Genomic DNA, 5,679 nt, shown 5'->3' on the forward strand with positions numbered 1-5,679 from the left:
GTTCCATGTCCAGTTCTAACTGTTGCTTCCTGACCTGCATACAAATTTCTCAAGAGGCAGATCAGGTGGTCTGGTATTCCCATCTCTTTCAGAATTGTCCACAGTTTATTGTGAGCCACACAGTCAAAGGCTTTGGCATAGTCAATAAAGCAGAAATAGATGTTTTTCTGGAACTCTCTATGAATAATTTTATATTTTAGAACAGAATTATTTATATTAATATACCTGCTTCTACTATCCATGACCTAACCAAGAATAGCTTTTGTTCTTTGTTGGTAAAGAACACACATTTTAAAGTGACTTATATGGTTATTTTTTCCTATTCAGGAATATAAAACACTTGGTGAAAATTATGGAATATAATTTGAAACCATATGCCCATAAAGGCTAGGTCTAGCTGGCTCAGCTTAGCACAGCTGAAACACTGATTTGAATACTTTCAAAATCTTTTTGTGTATAATTTTTCAGTCTTAATATTTCCTTTGTTCAGGTTCTGCATTTGATGAATATATAGGTGGAATACCTGTTTTTATATGTATTTAGTCTTAGATCATATCTTAGAATTCTTAATTTTTCAAACTCCTGCAAGTTATTTTTAAAAAATGTGCATTTTGCTACTTAAAGTTGAATATTAAAATCTAACCTTACCTTTCGGTATTAACGCTAAAATCAGTATATTTCAAACTTGGAGAAAGGTAATTTAATATAATTTTGTCTAGAAATGTGTGAATACTCAAAACTCTGTCCCCTGTTTTTAAAAATTATCTGATCTTTATTCCCAGGGCTGAAGTTCTGCCAGGCTTCCTGCTAAGTGACCACAGCAGGCTCAGTTCCAAGGAGCAAGGTGAGTCATATTTGGGAATTTTGGTCATTACCAAGGGAGTAATATTTATTGTTAGATATGAAAGCTGAGTATAGAACAACTAATAGTATGTGAAGCGAGTGATAAAAAATTAAGCTAACTAGAAGGTTCAGGAACTCAAGAGTAAAGAAAATACCAAGACTTGGCCATGAACAAGGTAAGGAGATCAAGACTTTTCAGTGGATTATGATTTGGAAGCAAGAGTCCATGTCAGCCAGGTTATAGGTAGTATTAGAATAGAAAAATTATTTGGAGAATAATTTTTATCTTATGTGGCCTCAGCTTCTATATTTGGAGAAGTAATTGGCAACCCACTCCAGTACTCTTGCCTGGAAAATCTCATGGATGGAGGAGTCTGGTAGGCTACAGTTCATGGGGTTGCAAAGAGTTGGACACGACTGAGCGACTTCACTTTCACTTTTTAGTTTCATGCATTGGAGAAGGAAATGGCAACCCACTCCAGTGTTCTTGCCTGGAGAATCCCAGGGACTGGAGAGCCTGGTGAGCTGCCATCTCTGGGGTCTCACAGAGTCGGACACTACTGAAGCAACTTAGCAGCAGCAGCAGATTCTATATTGATAAGTGATCATTTAAAAAAATGATTGAGTTACTGTTCTGACTTTGTGGATCATGATTCTCTTTCTCAAATTAAAAACTTTGGAACCATGGTTTTCCTTTGTAGAATTTTCTAGTACGAGAAAAGACAGTTATAAAAGAGGAACGGAGAAGTATTTACTATGCTTTACACAGGTTAAGTTTGCTCATGGTCACTTAATAGTTTATTTGGAGGGAGCAAAATCTTCTAAGATGGTCACTTATGAATTATTCTTATAATTTGTAAGACAAATAATTCTGATTTCTGAGAACTGACCTCAATGTGAAGAGTGGCAGATTGTTGAAATTGATTAACTGGAAATTAGAGAATATGTTCTTAGCCGCTGGGCTGAGTTCAGATTATATAAAATAAATTAGGAAACCAAACAAATGTATTTTTTATTCTATTTATTCTTATGTCAGTAAGTATACTTATATTATTATTGACCACAATGTATACCATATTTTGGGCTATTCATAATATGCTTAATTAACACCTGAATATATCACATGACTGCACTACAAAATTTAATACTGTAATAAAATATCCTTTTAACATGGAAATTAGATTTTTTTTATTAAAAATATATCTAATTTATAGGAATAACTGATGTTTTAAGAGATGATTATTTTATTTACTGTTGATAAAAAGTACATTTATAATTAAGACATATTCAAATCCCCATAACATGTAATTTGTATCTCTTCAAGGAATGTTTATAACTAATATTTACTACAGTTCACTTCTTCAGCAAACAGTAAATTGTGGGATATAAACATATGGCCACCCTAGAACAATACTTTCCCTTAGTTTATTAGGAGAGATTTTTCTATGTCCATACTAATCCTTGTTTCATATTGGCGCTTTCAGATCTCAGATGCAATGTTCTGAAATTTATCCTTTATTGTATCCACTTCATTATTCAGTATTACTTGAACAGCAGTAGACTTTGGAACAGTTGTGACATATTGGTATTATAAAAGCAAACAATAGAAGACTTTGATCCAAGGAGCTAATAGAATAGTAGGCTATCATGACCTCTGTGTTAACAGCTAACAGTTCTCCTGCTACCTTCATATTAACATCTAAATGTTAAATGCTTTACATGTATTAACTCATATTTCTAATAACAAATCAGAAAAGTGACTCTTTTAAAATGATCCTAATTTTTTGAAAGAGTAGAGTATTTAGCTTCAAGGCATACAAGTAATATCAGAGCCAATATTTGAACGAGAGCAGTCTATGCCAGTGTCTCTGCCTTAACCCACTATATAAGAGAAGAAAATGCACAGGATGTTACCGGAGCACAGAGAAAACCCATGCCAATCCGATTCAGGAAAATCATTACAGTGAAGATTCAGTTTAGTTTTGAAGAAGGGACATAAAGAAGAGCTCTCTGAACAATGGGGACACCCTGTGTGATCATGTGAAGAATATAGTCTATGTGTTTGAGGATGGCAAGAAATTCTGGGGACTTGATTAGAAGTGTTCAAGTGAGGAAATGGCAGTAAACAGAGCTAGGATTTGGGGGCAAGTATCACAACATGAAGGACCTTGGATGACAGTCTAAGAAATCTGAACTTTATTCTGGAAGCTGGGGGCGGCGGGGGAACTATTGAAACATTTCAAGGGCTTTAACCAAGCCAGCAATATGAACATACTGGCCTTTTAGAAAGTTCATCCTGACAACAGCGTGGAAGAGAAGAAAGGCTAGTTAGGAAAAGAAAAAGTGAAGTATTTGGGCAAAAGCTGATGAAAACCCAAACAGAAGTATTGATAGGGGAAGGAAAAGGAGACAAATATAAAGGATGTCTAGTTTTAGTATTTAAAGTGGCTATCATTTTATAAGCACTTTACAGTAATCTCTCTAATTTCTAAAAAGCTCTCTGCAAAAGATCTTATTCATGTTGTTTTATAAAGAGGTAATAAGGGCTTAGAGATGCTTAGTAGTTTACTCAGAGTTTACAGCTAGTCATTGATAAATTTGGGATTCAGATCCATGGCTTAAATTCCTTCTAGTCTAATTCCTTCTAGTCATGCTGCTTGCTATGAAAGCCTTTAAGTTTGCTTTGAAATCCGCAAAGTTTTGTTCTTAGTAGAATAGTAAATTAGAAGTATTAATCTAGCTTAACACTCATGTTTCTGATCTGGGTATGAGTTTTTGTGTCATTTCACCAAAATGTAGAGGAAGAACATCCTAATACAGTTTTCTCAAAAAAGATGTATATGAAAGCTGCATTCCTTTATTATCTTTTACTTCTCAAACTGATCTGGCATCAAGCATCATGTCTCTATGAAAACAGTTACTGATAAGACCAGTAATCACATTCCTGTCTCTAAATTCAAAGAATGTTTTTAATACCCTTCTTAGTGTGCTTCTCTGTAACATTCAGCTCTATTGTCTACTTTCTTTCATTGCAAAATTCTCATCTTTTGAATTTCTTGCAATAGTACCCTTTGGTTTTCTTCCTACCTCACTGTATTTGTTCTCAGGCTCATTATTATAGGCCATTAAGTTCTGAAGTTATGCTTAGTGGTAGAATCCTATTCTCATCTCTTATGTTTTCATTAACTTTTGTGATCTCAATCATTATTAGCTATACAGAGAGAACAGATGCACTTACCTGGCCCCTTCTCTGATATCCCTTCTTGGAAACCTATCAGATCAGATCAGATCAGATCAGTCGCTCAGTCATGTCTGACTCTCTGTGACCCCATGAATCACAGCATGCCAGGCCTCCCTGTCCATCACCAACTCCCAGAGTCCACTGAGACCCACCTCCATCGAGTCAGTGATGCCATCCAGCCATCTCATCCTCTGTCATCCCCTTCTCCTCCTGCCCCTAATCCCTCCCAGCATCAGAGTCTTTTCCAATGAGTCAACTCTTCACATGAGGTGGCCAAAGTACTGGAGTTTCAGCTTTAGCATCATTCCTTCCAAAGAAATCCCAGGGCTGATCTCCTTCAGAATGGACTGGTTGGATCTCCTTGCAGTCCAAGGGACTCTCAAGAGTCTTCTCCAACACCACAGTTCAAAAGCATCAATTCTTTGGCACTCAGCCTTCTTCACAGTCCAACTCTCACATCCATACATGACCACAGGAAAAACCATAGCCTTGACTAGACGAACCTTTGTTGGCAAAGTAACGTCTCTGCTTTTGAATATGCTATCTAGGTTGTCATAACTTTCCTTCTAAGGAGTAAGTGTCTTTTAATTTCATGGCTGCAGTCACCATTGCAGTGATTTTGGGGCCCAGAAAAATAAAGTCTGACACTGTTTCCACTGTTTCCCCATCTATTTCCCATGAAGTGGTGGGACCGGATGCCATGATCTTCGTTTTCTGAATGTTGAGCTTTAAGCCAACTTTTTCATTCTCCACTTTCTCTTTCATCAAGAGGCTTTTGAGTTCCTCTTCACTTTCTGCCATAAGGGTGGTGTCATCTGCATATCTGGGGTTATTGATATTTCTCCCAGCAATCTTGATTCTAGCTTGTGCTTCTTCCAGTCCAGCATTTCTCATGATGTACTCTGCATATAAGTTAAATGAGCAGGGTGACACTATACAGCCTTGACGAATTCCTTTTCCTATTTGGAACCAGTCTGTTGTTCCATGTCCAGATCTAACTGTTGCTTCCTGACCTGCATACAAATTTCTCAACAGGCAGGTCAGGTAGTCTGGTATTCCCATCTCTTTCAGAATTTCCCAGTTTATTGTGATCCACACAGTCAAAGGCTTTGGCATAGTCAATAAAGCAGAAATAGATGTTTTTCTGGAACTCTCTTGCTTTTTCTATGATCCAGTGGATGTTGGCAATTTGATCTCTGGTTCCTCTGCCTTTTCGAAAACAAGTTTGAACATCAGGAAGTTCACGGTTCACATATTGCTGAAGCCTGGCTTGGAGAATTTTAAGCATTACTAGCGTGTGAGATGAGTGCAATGGTGTGGTAGTTTGAGCATTCTTTGGCATTGCCTTTCTTTGGGATTGGAATGAAAATGGACCTTTTGCAGTCCTGTGGCCACTGCTGAGTTTTCCAAATTTGCTGGCATATTGAGTGCAGCACTTTCACAGCATCATCTTTCAGGATTTGGAATATCTCCACTGGAATTCCATCACCTCCACTAGCTTTGTTCGTAGTGATGCTTTCTAAGGCCCACCTGACTTCACATTCCAGGATGTCTGGCTCTAGGTCAGTGATCACACCATCGTGATTATCTGGGTC

Source organism: Bison bison, unplaced genomic scaffold, assembly GCF_000754665.1.
Source record: "Bison bison bison isolate TAMUID 2011002044 unplaced genomic scaffold, Bison_UMD1.0 scf7180017864535, whole genome shotgun sequence".
NCBI lineage: Eukaryota > Metazoa > Chordata > Mammalia > Artiodactyla > Bovidae > Bison > Bison bison.